Here is a 16,373-nt window from a genome sequence, read left to right on the forward strand (position 1 = left end):
CTTTTACAAGCAACCTTTTTTCTTTTATTATCAGTTAATAACTACCTGTAATGAAAAAAAGCTATCCTATGGAAAGTAGACCGAAGTTGTTCACAAGGATGGTCAAAAACTAATGGGGGAAGTGAGTACAAAGGATATCCATAATAGATCACAGATCTGCAGAGCAATTTATCATGTACATTTTGTGAGAATGACAATGTGCTAGGAACTATAGATTAAATCACTGAACATCTGATATACATATATATGCACATATATTTATATTTGTATATATATTTATATATGCATATATGTGTGTATATGCCCTTATGTAGGTTCACTTGAACGTTAGCATACACACAAATACACACATACATATACACATGTAAACGTGCACACATAGAGAAAGATACATAATTATAGCCAACACAAGTTTCACTAGTTGTTGAATATGCCTTAGACGGAATGCTTGGAACCATTTCAAATTTGATAATTGCAATTCGAAGCTATTCCAAGTAGATAAACCTAGGAGATTCTTTTCTCCACTCTTGGTAAAAGGAAGAAGTGAAAGTGTGGTTCAGGTCTATAGATTAAACATAGAGAATTAAAGCCCAGGTAGAGCTCAAGGCCAGTAGTTCAAATCCCAGTACCTGCACAATATAAAAAAAAGGAGTCCTTTGTCTTTGAAAAGGGATATTTTTCCAAAAATGAATACCCAGGACAATTTTCAAGTTCCAAAACTCTTCGAAAGGCTCTTTCACATCTTAAACTGATTCCTCTCCTTGATTCACATTATGGAAAATAGGAGTCACACTTCACATTAAAAAGTATATGCATTGTTGAACAGTTCTTACCATTTTTAATGTAAAAGAAGCATGAGAGAGGAATTCACCTCACTTGGGTGAGTTAGGTTTGACTCACTGACAGACTTTTGTAAGTAAATGAGGGTCTGTTTACATGTAAAAAGTCTATACAGATGGTTTCCTAGGAGAGAGAACAAGCTAGCTGTTGTCCAAGTTTGAATCAGAGTAATTTATTCCTATGATATGGAATATCATAGGAAGCTCATCTCATAGAACACTATACAGACAGTAATTTCAAAAGGATGAAAAACCCATTTCTATATTGTAAACAGCCAGGTTTTCACAAGCAAAAAACAGTTTCCTGAGCCAAGAAAATATAAGTTAGAGAAAAAGGGACTGTGTTAAATAAAGGTAATGGCTTAGTGACAGGTGTAAAACTGTTCTGTAATCACAAATAAACTATAAATTTTTTATCATGTCCATAACAAGAATCTCTAAGAGAGGCCTTGTTAAATCTGTCATAGAGGACTGGGTTTATGCAATTGTCAGTTTTGTTAGGGTCCAATATCTTCTACATTCGCTTGGGTTGCAATCCGCTCAAACCACATGCAGTGAATGGAAAAACATGCTGCCTTGCAAGGCATCTAAGGGATTTTTGTGCCACTGTGAATATTTATAGTATTTCTTCTTGTAATGATACCTGTCAGTGTGAAGTCCTTTCCTGATAAGAATAATAGTTTCTGTACCCTTTGTTCCACTAACAAATCTCAGATATATAAATTTAACTGTGCGCCCATGGCTCATGCCTATAATCTTAGCTACTCAGGAGGCTGAGATCTGAGGATCATAGTTTAATGCCTGCCCAGACAGGAAATTCCATGAAATATTTCTCTCCAGTAAACCACCAAAAAACTGGAAGTGGCGCTATGTCTCCAGCAGTAGAGTTCTTACATTGAGCTGAAGAGTACAGGGACAGCACCCAAGCCCAGATTTCAAGCCCCAGGACTGACCAAAAAAAAGGAAAAATGTATATATGTAGATATGCATATATGATGAGATAAATTACATTTATATATAAATCAATACATATGATGCACATTTAAAATATAACTAAATAATTGACATATTTATAATATATACATATATTTACATATATAAGCTCATATTATATCTGTATGCTGATAAATATATTTGTAATTAATATCCAAAGAGTACATCTGAAGTTTTTGGGGAAAATGTAGTGTCTAAAGGCTAACTACTGACCCATCATACTTTCAATTATTTTTTTTCCAATTAATACAATGTCTGAAGTACTAAGACTGAATGATTATGAAAGAGTTGTTGTTTTATTCCTTATGATTTTTGATTAGAAACATCTACTTACTTGGTATGAAACCTACCAAAATGTGATCTTGAAATCACACTCCACAAACTGGACAGATATATCAATTTAGCAACTTACAGGTCTCAAATTTTTATTTGAATCCTGTATCTCACAAAAATTCAGTTTCCTTCGAGTCAACTACATATACAAACATGCCTAGATTTTCATGGTCACATACATCCCCATACTCACATGACATACTAAATGTAACACTGTAGTAAAAAATAATATAGATACTGAAAAAGAACACCTTTGCCAATGTAAGTAAATTTTATTTTTTTAATTCAATGCATTATCTAATACTGATGAAAGAGCAGCTAAGAAGATGTTTTAAATACAAGAGTGTCTGCTTAAAGAGCATGTTTCTCATTCCAAACATCATTATTTCCACCTTTCCTTCTCCCACATAAAAAATATAAGTAACTACAGAATTAACCTACATGTTTCTTAATCACTCATTGAAGAAAGAAAGTGTAATATATATACATACATATATACATATATACACAATGATATACTATTTAGCCACAAAGAATAGTGAAATCGTATCATCTTCAAGAAAATAGATAGAACTGGAAACCTTCATATTAACGCAATAAGTCTTATTGTGAAAAACAAATACTAGATTTCTCATATGCAGACTCTAGTCCAAGAAAAAAAATGAATGACCCAGATGTAAAAGATGGAAACTGATTAAATTTGGAAAAAAATGTAAGAGAGGAGATGAAGAGAAACATTGTGGAGTAAATATGTTCAAATATTTCCTAGGTTAGTATAATGACATAATAAAACATAAGTAGAAAAATAGGATAATGAAATTTATAAAAGGAAAAAATTTAGCAAGGTACATTATATGGATGTATGTGTATAACACAATAAAATACTTTGTGAAATTAACATTTGCTAATAAAAAGTCAAAAATACATTGGAGTTGTTGTACAGTCATATGTTATTTTCGATTTTTTGTTCACATATTTCCCTGATAGAGTAAAAGGAGAAATAGGTTTTGCTCATTTAGAAAGACAATCTTGTCCAATTAGCATAAAGATACTCTAGATAATTAATGTCAATATGAAATTGTTAAATTAATTATTGTATTAGAATAATTCCAATGCACTGTTCAAATAATACCCTATAGGTATATACTTTTTACTATTTATTGAATAAGTAGTCTACTTAATTACTATATGCCATTTTCTGAATGTAGTTTGGTATATGCAACTAGGATATTTTATACCTGAACAGGAAATCAATTATTCAAACAGTTTTATCAAAAATGCCTCTAACGAAAAAAAGACGTAAACCCAAATTATGTATATTTGAAAACAATACTTGCTTAGTCCTCTTCTCATATTCCCGATTCCCTTCTTGAGAATGCTACACATTGTAGGGAATTTGTTAACATGTTTTAGAGACATAGGTTGACTTTAAAACAATGAGTTAGTTTATGCTGCATTTTTGTTTACTTTATATCCAGAAAAGCTAAATTCTTACCTTATCATTTTCCTTAGAGTTTATACTCAGGTTTCATCTCTGATGGGTGAAAGATAGAGATATAAACATTTTTTAACAGTGGCTAAATTTAGGCTGAGGAATCTATGTACAACTATACTCATGCAGATAGACCTCATCAGTCACGTGACCACAATATCAAAATGTTAACCTATGCTTCCTGAAATCATGCTTATGAGATCTTGTGTATTATAAACAGTGGTTATTAGCATTTGTTTTCAAAAACCTCATTTCATGGGTTAGGAACTAAAGTGAGATATTTTACTCAAAATTTAAGGAGGCATCCAAATTTAGTTACCAAGATATACAGCATTTAACACAATGTTTGAAAAATGCAAGATAAAGGAAATAATTTATAAAAAAAAAACAACGTTTAAAATAAATAGAGAATCAGTATGACTGATTTTTCTTTTACCCCAGCTGCAATATGGCTTGCATGATGACTTTTCTGGTTGTATGTTTAGTTAGGTCTGATATTTAGTTGGAGAAGTTATGTTCTTTGATATATTAATTTGTCAGATTATAGAGGAAATTAATTCCATGCCAGAGTCAACATCCATAATAATGTTACAGTTGTATTCTACTATTTTGCCAAAGTTTTAAATCAGCTTGAGTAACTTGGGTCTTTTTTGAATCTAACTAAATAGGTATGAAATTTTGTCAGTACTAGATTTTGACCACCATTTATTAAAATATTATTTTCAATTCTCTCTTTTCATGAGATTTTTAATTTCATTTATATAATGTGCTGATTTTTCCTTTAGATAACACATATTCAGTCTTCTAAAAGCAGTGTAATTTGGAGTAGTTTTAAATTATGTACTTCATGTACACTGCTCAGATTCTTTGCATATTTTGTTCTTGATAAGTCAGTAGTATTTAGATCTCATTATGGATATTTTGGACTTAGTAATTGCATTTCTGAAATTTTTAAGTATGTCATGATTTTTGTGATTTGATACTGTAGCAATTTTTCTTTTAAATATGTACAGATCTTGCTTCACATACAGTTACATTTGTTTTAAACAATTTGATTCATTCAAGGGACTTGCTATATTAGGTTCATCCAGATGAATTTAATTACAAATTAGCACAACCTTATTTCTGAGAGACATTTATCCTTATGGTTCTACTCAAATTAACATGTATTTGAAGGTTTTGTACTTAAAAAAATAAAGTGGGCACAATATCTTTTTGTTCCTGGTGAAGTTCCAATTTGCTGGTTGTTTTCCAGCTGTGATGACTTCAACATATGTGTGTATTTTATTTCAATTGTTTTGTGTCTATATTTTGTTTCATATAATAGAAAATACAAAAAAATCAATGATATAGAAGTTTTCCAAATAGAATTCTAAGAGATACTTCAATTTTTGTGACAACTGGGAATAGGGAGATCTTCTTAGTGGAGGGATTAGCAAAATAACAGAGACGTTGTTTGACGTGATTTGAATTTTGCCTCCTCTTGCCTAACTATTTTCAATGGTAATACTTCAAATTCTTTAGTGGAAAGAAAATAATTTTATGTGGATGAACTCAGAATTTTTGGTTTAATTGGGACACACTAAACATTCATATTTGTTTTTTTTGCATTTCTTTTTTTTATTGTGAAAATACTGTACAGAGGGGTTGCAATTACATGGGCAAGATTATGAGTACATTTCTTATCAAGTATTGTAGCCTCCTCCTTTGTTTCCCCTTCCCATCCCTTCCCATTCATGTTTTATTTTTAACTCTAAATTTTTTCCTTAGTTAAAACCACAGATGTGAATTTGTAATGTTAAAATAGCACCTAAAATTTATATGAAATTGTCGAAATTATTTTCACTTCACACTATATGCAATATAGAATGTAATAACAATAGTGTGTGAGATAGTATGTAATAATTGACTTTGGTGAAAACCCATTACAGTGGATTTTTGTGAAATACAGAGTAATGGTAAGAATTATATTTGATTCTATTAAAAAATTCACAGTTACATCTAAAAGTAACTCATAGTTATAAACTAATACTGAAAAAATAAGATTGTTTATTGGAAAAAGCCAGAAGTTTCAATAAGCTTGCTTTTTAAAAAATTGACTTGGATTTGAGCTTTGGTGACTGTAATCCTAGCTACTCAGGATTCTGAGATCTGAGGATCGTGGTTCAAAGCCAGCCTGAGCAGAAAAGTCTGTGAGATTCTTATCTCCAATAAACCACCTAAAAACAAGAAATGGCACTGTGGCCCAAGTGGTACAGTGGTAGCATTGAGCTGAAGAACTGATGGACAATTCCCAGGCCCAGAATTCAAGCCTCATGACCGACAAAAATATTGACATGGATTTTCACTTTATTATTTTATGATTTTTTATGAGTGGTTGTTCAGTGAAAAATGTCATTGGTGTTTATATATTGTGTTGGCATAAAATGAGCCTGCTATTATCTTAATTTAGCCACAAAAAACTCTGATCCTAGGACAGCATAAATTTTATGGGAAATGGTTAAGACAAGGATGACTTTCTGAAAAAAATATATATACCCCCCCTAAAAAAACAAGAAAAAAGAAAACATGTGCCAGGACTAATAGTCTGTCAGTTTGTTTTAACTTTTAATCAAAAATTAAACTAATATTTGATAATATTTTATTAACTCACTTAAATTTTCTTCATCTTTCTCATTTAAGATTCACTTTAAAAAGAAATTCAAAAGGTGACAATGTTTTTTCCTTACTTTTCCACAGACATGATTATTTCATCATTATACTGTATAGCCCAATATACCCAGAAAGTATTTGTTAAGGAAAAAAATAATTCCAATTCTTTGGTTTGCTTCAGTCTGTATTTAAAGCTGCATACCACATCTTATCCACCATATTGTCAGTCTTCTCATTTGATACATTTCAATAAGTTTCTATCAGCCAGCAAAGTTTTACAAACAACGTGCTTTCATTCATTGTGCTTTCCAAAATATATCTCATAAATGTCAACTACGAAGCACAACCTGAAATATCTGTGGATTTTTCTACTTAGGGTGTAATCACATTCCACTACTTAGAACCTGCTGTTCATAGGCATTAATTGCTCTGTCACTTCCATGCTTTAGAACAGCAGCATTTGTTAGTGGCATACATTTTTATTTGTTTACCACATCTCGTTTATTTTCAGCAAGAACTCTCTTCATGGAAGTTGGTAATAGATGAGGTTTTCAATCATGTGGTTTAATAGGCCTCTGTGGATACTGACTAAATATTTAAATTAATACCATAATTATTTCCTTTAATTTTCTGGATAATGTTCTAAAATCTAGGTATTTTTAAAAGAAATATTGTACATTGTTTCCTTGATGACAACATAATTATAAGACTTTAAATGCTCATATACCATGGCCATCTTAAATGAGGTGGATGTACTAGGGTTTGCATGAAAAACTTTTGGGACAGCATTGATGTTTGAATCTTGGATGGGATTTGATTGGGATTGTGGCAGGCTTTCAAGGTTTGAGAAGAAAAACAAAAGGCCATACTAATACTTTTATCCTCTACATTGTTGTATTCGTTTATTCATACACACATACAAACACACAGATAAACACATATGTTGTATGAAGACTGCAAGAAAATATTTTAATAGGAATTCCATAAAATATTTAGTCTACTGAGATCTGATTAGAATTTATAGAAATATCTAGTTGCTTCCACCCCTAGACAAGTCATTATCAATGGTGAAGATATGGCCATTTGCTTTTAGAATGCCCCAGAAAGACCTACGTGTTAAAGAAAAATGACTTTCTATTTCCTCCCAGACTGTGGAGAATACCTGAATAGTTCTTCTGGAGATTAAATTCTTTAGAGTGAAACACATGAGAACTAGATTCTCATCTACTTTCTTCTTTTATCTTCTAATCATTCTAGGTCAAAACATTTCTCTTTGACATACTCCCCACCTTGACATTGTCTTGTCACAGGCCCCAAAATCAATAAAACCAACTGAACATACACTGAAACCGTCAAAGTTCTAAATCTGAGTAAGCCTTCCTGCTTAATAAATGAACAATAACACTTATTGTGGTAGGTTATAAAGCTAACACAGAAGTTTAGTCTTTCTAACACTGAAGAGTACATTAGAGTATGCTTCATTATAAAATATCTAACTCTATGTTGTATTTTGTGTTTTTGTTTCTGTTGATCCCAGGGCTTAAACTCAGGGCCTGGATGGTGCTTTTATGTTGAAGGCCAGTGCTCTACATACCATTTGACCTAGAAATCCATTTCCCTTGTTGGTTAATTGGAATTAAGTATGGAATGATCGTTCCTACTCCAAGCTGTCTTCACACTGTAATCTTCAGATCTCAATCTCTTACCTAGCTAAGATTACATCCTTGAACAACCCTTACCTAACAATGTTTCATATTTTGTAGAATTCCAATTCTCATTGTATATTTTGTAGAATTCTAATTCTCAGCATTGTATAGATGCTCCTACTACAACATAAAAATTAAGACATACTAAAGATATTTGCAAATTATATAATGGAGGTCTGCTCATTTTGTGACAATATCTGTGCTCATTCTCATCATTCCTTTATTTACTACACCATCAGCCTTCTAAAATCAGCTTCATTTCCTGGAGAAGATTACCAATCAAGTCCAGCCAATATCCACCCAGAGGGTTTTAAAGCAAGCTTTAAGGAAGGAAGATAACATGAAGTGGCGACTACAGAATTTCTATGGAGAACTAGAAGGTTATCAAATTATATCTAACATCTTTCACATTTCTACCTTCCTTCTCATAATTAGGAAAACATTGACCAGCACTATAAATGTATTGCATTTAGAACTTAAGGATCAATTTTTTTCCAACCTGAAGCCTTCTTTTCCATGATTTTTGAAATAAACTTTTGGGAGATTTTTTTTATTGTGATGTGATTCCATCCAAAACAAAGCCATGTATATCAAGAAAGCCAATGTTTTCAGCTCAAGAGTACTAAACTTAAGAGGGAGAAAATTAAGGTTAACTATATATGTTAAGCACAAATATAGGCAATATCAAGACATTTTGAAATTGAATAGCTTAGTGGATAAAGTGGCTCAAACCTGTAATGTTATCTACTTGGGCATCAACAATTAGAGAATTCCAGTTCCAGGGAAGCCTAGACAAAAAAAGAAGTTTCAGAAACTAACCATTTGCTGGGTCCAATGTTTTATGCTTGTTTTAGTAGGACTGCAGTCCAATCAGGCCCAGGCATAGTGATACTACCTCAAAATAAGCAATCCATCTACAATCTGCAGGTATGGCAGTAATGGAGATGCTATTTCACAAGTATAGTGTTTTGGGTTCAATACTCCAATTCCACTAGGAATTTAAGTGTGTGCCACCAGACAGGGGAAAAGAATTTCAACATGTGTATCTGGAAGGAGTTACATCATCCAATACTCTTTGAAACTTTTTCTTTAATTCAGTGTGATATATCATGTGGATATTATTTCATAGAAGATAATAACTTAAGGACAAGCTTATAACATGTGAATTATGTGAATGAATAATTATACTGATGGCAAAGTGAAGTAAGATTGTTTAGTGGCTCTTGAATCACATCACAGGTAACCATGTAAACATGGTACAGCCTTCTGAAGGCCCTTATGAAGTATTTGAACAATCTCTGATGAGTTAATTGCTTTCAGAAATATTCGTTTGAGCCAACAAATACAGATCTCCTTTGATTTTAATTACGGTTTGCTAGTAGACTCTCACAGACGAAAAAATCAGAGGATGCTAATTTCTCTGATAAAATAAAAAATAAAAAATTTATAATTAATATAACATGAAGACTGTAATATTAAATGAATATCAATAATAATAAATTAATAAATATTAATAGCACTCATTACTAGTACTCATATTCTATAATATATTGACATCCTTTGGTTACCTCAAATTTTTGAATATTTATAACTAAATGTAAATTGTTTGCAAATAGTTATTTGATGATGTTAAAAATGAGAAAAAGATTTGTATACATATTTACTATAGATGCAAACAGATTCACCTGGTTATTTCTGATCCTTCTTTTGTTGGTTTCATTCATGCATGCGGAACAGGCAGAGAAAGGAAAATTGCAAACTTGCATTTACTAGGGTTAATTACATGAAGTTTATTTTGGGCTAAATAGCAGATTTTATAGATTAAATTATTTTTGTCCCTTCCTTCCTCCCTTCCTTCCTTTGTTCCTTCATTCCTTCCTTTTTTCCTTCCTTCCTTCTTTCTTCTTTTCTTCCTCGTTCCCTCCATCCGTACCTATCTCTCTTTCTCTCTTTTCTTTCTTTCTCTTGTTTCTTTCTCTTTTTCTTTCTTTCATTTTCTTCTATTCTTCCTTTCTTTTTTTACTCAGAATATTTCTTTTTTTGGGGGGGAGGTCTGGTCGTGGGGCCTGAATTCTGGGCCTGGGCGCTGTCCCTCAGCTCTTCAGCTCAAGGCTAGCGCTCTACCACTTGAGCCACAGCGCCACTTCCGGCTTTTTTTTTTCTTATGTGGTGCTGAGGAATTGAACCCAGGGCCTCAGGCATGCAAGGCAAGCACTCTACCACTGAGCCACCTTCCCAGCCGCCCCTCAGAATATTTCTTATGGCTACAGAAAAAATACCAACTCTTGTACAACAAGATGTTATGAGTAATTATAAATATACTTGATTAATTTTAATTTTAATAACCTATGTTTAATCTAAGAAAAATTTTACTAAAAGCAACTCACCAAAATTGCAGGATATGTAAAAAATACTACTGTTCATGATATTGTTTATTTCTTGAAACTAAAATAAGAATTTAAACATAATATTTTGTGTGTGAGTGTGTGTGTGTTGTTCTTGTGATTTGAACTCAAGACCTATCCCTGGGCTGGGAAGGTGGTTCAGTGCTAGAATGCATGCCTTCCACACATGAGGCCCTGGGTACGATTCCTCAGCACCACATAAGCAGAAAAATTCGGAAGTGGCTCACGTGATAGAGTGCTAGCCTTGAGATGAAAAGCTGAGGGACAGCACCCAGGACCAGATTTCAGGCCCCACAACCGACAAAAAAAACCAAGACCTATCCCTTAGTTGTTTTTTTCCCCCCTCAAGGATATTGCTCTAATATTTGAGTCACAACTCCACTTCTGGCTTTGTGTGTGTGTTGTGATGAGTGTTTATGATTAATTAAGATGCGTTTCACAAACTTTCTTTCCAAGGCTGGCTTTTAAAAAATTATTTTTAATTAAATAATTATTTTTATTGTGAAAATACCGTAGAGAGGGGTTACAATTACATGGGCAAAGTAATGAGTACGTTTTTTATCAAGCATTGTTGCCTTCTCCTTTGTTTCCTCTTCCAACCCATCCCGTTTCACACCGCCCCCCACCCCCCCGGGGCTAAAGTTTGTAAAGTTTGTTTTTTGACATAACGACTTTTACATCTCATTGTTGCAATGGGTCGACCTGTATCCCTATTTAAACGGTTTATTTTTGCTCTTCCCCTCCTCATCATCAAATACAGTGAAAGCAGGGGATATACCGTGGGGGCGGGACATGTCTGAAACAAGCAGAAAAGGTCAGATATGTTGATGTTAGGTGAAATGAACTTCAAGATAAGTATTCAAATGTTTTTTTTTCTTTCTTGTGATTGTTTCTAACATATTTATAAGATATTTTCTTTGTTGCCAAGTCTGACTTTGAACCCCAGCTTCCTGAATAGTGAGGATTACAAGCTTGAGATATTCATATTCAGCACACATATAATACATTTAACAATAAAATAAATTTCTTATTCTTTGAACTCTAGAGGCTCAATTTAAGAAATTAACATGTAGATATCTATTTAGTTATTAAACCTGAACCTGCAGTGTGAAAAATACTTTTCATTTTTATGAAAAAATATATACTCGAAGATTTAAATGACAGAATCTTTGCACAAATTGAAGTACTCTAAATTCAAAAGCAACAAAGGGATCGTTAAACAAATTTCTCTTGTAAACTAAAAGCAATAGGCTCTGTCAGGGTGAATTAAGCAATTTTTCATTAAGGATTATCTACTGTGGTCACATGATTTTCTCTTCTTTTAAACTTAATCTTTTTGAACTAAAATATAGATCCATAGTTTTTTGAATATATAAAAATCTTAGTTACTGCTCATGTGTTTCTGAGGTTTGATTACCAAGACATTTCAGCGAAACACTGAATTTCGTGTATTTTATGTTAACAGTGATTTTTAGACATTGAATCAATCTCAATATGAGATAAAGCAAGATATTCCATGACTTATCTGTTTATTCTATAGACTTGAATATAACTTATTTTTGAATGTTAGGAAATTCATATTATACCTACTCTATAAAATAATTAAGAAATTAATGATTGTAATAGTATTTATTTTTCCTTCAACTAGAAAGAACTTCATTAGATGACAAAATCTTGAATGAAAATGTCATAAAATTATGAAAAATTCAAGTCATTATGAGTTAGATGAAGTAGTCACTTTTGTAGGTCATAAAATGAAATATCTTGAAGCTTCCTTATCTGTTAAATGTATTTGCACTCAAAATATCGCTCCAGCAATTTTATAACCAAAACACCTCCATGCCAAATACCTTCTCTGATTAATTCAAGTAAATATTTAGGAACAGAAGTTATCACAATGTATAGGAATATCTACTCACCACTCTAGAAATTAAATCAGAAATCTTAAAGGATTGAGATTAATAATTAGCTTTCACTATGTTGCCATAAAGAGGTGAACCCTTTCAAGTCAGCATAGTGGTAGAGATTTGGTCACCGAGAACTTGTAGTCAAAAAGTATGTTAAGGTCAAGTCCTTTCCTCCTCTTCCTTCTTTTTCTTCTCTGTCTCCTTTTCCTTCTCCTTTTCCTTCTCCCTCTCCCTCTTTCCATCCTTTAGTTTCTCCCTCTCCCACTTCTATGTCACTTCTTCTTTACTTCCTGGATTCCATGAATACTCATACTCCATCACGTGTTCATGACATGGGGTACTGTGCCACCACCAACCCAAAACAATTAAGAAACATAAACTGAAATGTATAAAATCAGAAGCCAAGATTAATCTTTCCCCCTTTTAAGTGAATTTTATAAAGTATTTTGTCATGTTAATAGGAGACTATCACAGCATGCTCTCATTTATTATAAGTGATAAGATTTACTAGAAAAAAAATTTGACCAACATCTCCCTAATGAAATGATTGATTAAATTAATATTATATTAGGAAAAATCTACTTTAAAATATCAGATATACTTCAATAAGTGGCAAAAAAAATCACATCTACGGTTTGCTATGAAAAAACAGCAGAATTCAATCTGTTCCTCAAGGAAATTGACCTATAATTGGCAGTATTGTCAATTTCATAAATGATGTTAGAAGACTATAGAAAAAATTTCAACTCAAACTGCATGATATAAAATTTACTTTGTCCCCTGTATACTATTTCTAGTTCCCAAAATGACTTGTATTTTATCACATTTTTAATTAACTTTAAGTAGTCTTACGGGAGTTATTGCTGTTTGACAAAGCAGTTTATGAATAGTGTTTAGTGAGGTTTTTGTTTGTTTGTTTGTTTACTTTTTTGTCTTCGGAGTTTTGAACGCTGGGCTGGGAGCTGTCCCTGAACTCCTTTGGATGAATGCTAGAACTCTATCACTTGAGACACAGCAGCACTTTCAAATGTTTCTGAGATTTAATTGGTGATAATAATCTCACAGTCTTTCCTGCCTGGGCCGTAATCAAACCTCAATCCTCAGCCTCCTGATTATCTAGAATTATAGGCGTGAGCCACTAGTGCCCGGCTTAATACAAAGGAACATTTTTTTGGCTAGCCCCGGGGCTTGAACTCAGGGCCTTGTCAATGTTCTTAAGCTTCTTTTCCTCACGCTAGTACTCTGATTTGTGTCATAGTGCCAATTCCAGCTTATTTTGTTTATGTAGTACTGAGGAATCAAACACCGGGCTTCACACATTCAAGGCAAGCAGTTTATCATTAAGACAAATTCCATGGTCAATACAAGCATATTGATCATCATTATCACTCATCCTTCTCAATCCTATCTCATCCCTCAATTTACATAATTTTGTAGAATATTCACTGACTCGCAATGTCATGTATGGTCACTAAGAGAATATATCACAGATCATATTTTATTGATAATCATATTCATCAACGCACTAAAGTTATGCATTATATAATTCTGTGATTTTAAATTGTAAATTTTTACACAGATTCACCGACTACTATTCTAAAATTTTTCCTAAGTATAATGCAAATGCAATCTGTGATCCTTCGATAAAGTACAATGATTCTTAGAATGTTAAAGATTTGGAGTAAGAACATCACTTTCAGTTCTAGAACATTTTATCATCACTATCCTCTCAAAATACTCCAATATTTATTAGTAAACACTTCCTGTCATTATTTCAACCTACCCTCCCTTTAGCAGATATTATTTCATATTCAACCTCTACAGATGTGTCAATTTTAAAAAGCTCATATAATTAGAAAATGCAGTCTATTTTATCTATTTCTCCCATGTAATGTTACTATTTCAAAAGTAAGTCCATCTAAATTTTTCTCATAGATAGAGCATATTGTTTTGTATGCATGTATATAATGGTATTATATCCTCAATGAGCATTTAAATATTTTATTATATGTTATTGTAAAAGGTTTTGCTATGTATATTCTTGTACATGTGTCTCATTGGACATATGTTGAAATATATTTTGTATATAAAATTATGATTGAAAATGCTATATCATAGAGACAACTCTACGTGTAATATCTTAAAGTTTGCCAGTATGTTTAACAAACTGAAAATATCATTTTAAATGCCAAGCACCAATGTATAAGGATTCCAATTTCTACATAATGGTTGTGCAAGGGTATCTTATTGTTTCTATTTCCACTAATCTCTATATGTATGCAATGTCGTGGTATGTTATGATACTTCGATATATTCCTTGGTTGTTGTTATATTACTATAGAGATATGTATTTGGATTTTTGATAAATTATTCAGGATGGTTAAAGTTTTTCATTGGCATTAATATGCTCTTAATATATTTCTGATTCGTCTCTTTAAATAAATGTATATGTACACACTATGTCTGTATATATACAAATACCTATATATATGTATACATATTTAAGAATATAAAGATGTGTACATACATGTACATAAACATATTTGTATATTATTATTTTCATTTGTCTGTAAGTTATCATTTTACTTTATTTATCAAACATGTCCTTTATTGATTTTATTTTATTGTTACAATGTTGCACAGAGAAGACGGGCGCCGGTGGCTCATGCCTGTAATCCTAACTACTCAGGAGGCTGAGAACTAAGGATGGTGGTTCAAAGCCAGCCTGTGCAGTAAATGTCCATGAGACTCTTATCTCCAATAAACCACCAGAAAATGAGAAGTGGCACTATGGCTTAAGTGGTAGAGATCTAGCCTTGAGCTGAAGAGCTGAGGGAGACTTTAGGCCCACGACTACCACCACCAACAACAATAAAAAGTATACTGACTCAAAAAGCAATAGTATTAAGCAGTCTTAAAGATGGGCTCAAGTCTAACATTTTAGTATTATCTTAGATAACAGCAGCCTTCTAGTTCAATGAGCCATGAGCCTTCAAACTGTTGACCGAATTTCTTAGTTTATTTAGACAATCACTATAAGTATGTATTTTCTCAACTCTCTTTCTTTCATTTCACCACAGAATCTGAATTTTTCCTTTATGTCATACTTGAATACCAAAGTCTTTGGAAGATATTTATTAATTGGTTTATATTAATTGTGCAAAAAATCTTATTGAAATATTTTGCACTCTCACATATTAATGAAGGCGTTGATTAACCCGTTTCTGTCTTTCTCTATTCCCATTGCCCTTTATTTTTCAACTGTTTTTTGTGAATTTCTTTGTGCTATCTTCACACATCGTCAAAATGTATTAAATTGAAAATTATAAAATGCTGAATATAAAAGCAAAAATTTAAATAAATTGAGACTTATCTTTTTTGTGGGTTGGAGGATACAATTCAGCAAAGATATAAATTGTCTCCTCCCCTTTTTTTTGTTCATTCATGAGGCTTGAAATCTAGTCCTGGGCGCTGTCCCTCTGTTCTTCAGTTCAAAGTGAATAATCTACTCATTGAGCAACTGTGCCACTTCTGGTTTTCTGGTGATTATTTATACATGAGAGTCTTATGGACATTCCCGTTCCAGCTGGCTCTGAACTGAAATCCTCAGATCTCAGCCTCCTAGACAGCTAGAATTACAAGTATGAGCCAACAGCGCTCAGCTTCACAGTTTTATTTAAGTTTATGACAATTTCTAAAAACACCTGACTAGCACTCTGAGTCATTGAAAAAGAATAATAAACTGGAATATATTGCTCTTTGTAATATTAAAGCTGTTAGTGTAAATTTGTTATATTTGTAGAGGAAATAATACACACCTTAATAGGTCTGTAGGGCACCAGATTAGATCCACATAAATATTATTAAGGAATATTTAATAAGGGGTAAAACCAAACATTTGTGGAATGACATTCTCTTTAATAAGGGGGATAGATTAGACAGTATTTGGGAGAATTAAAAAGTGAACATTTAGTTAAACATAACAATTTATTCAAGCAGGATTTATTTATTTATTAACTTCAAACAGGATTAAAACGTGGTATATA

Source organism: Dipodomys spectabilis, unplaced genomic scaffold, assembly GCF_019054845.1.
Source record: "Dipodomys spectabilis isolate Male_0828 unplaced genomic scaffold, ASM1905484v1 ptg000435l, whole genome shotgun sequence".
NCBI lineage: Eukaryota > Metazoa > Chordata > Mammalia > Rodentia > Heteromyidae > Dipodomys > Dipodomys spectabilis.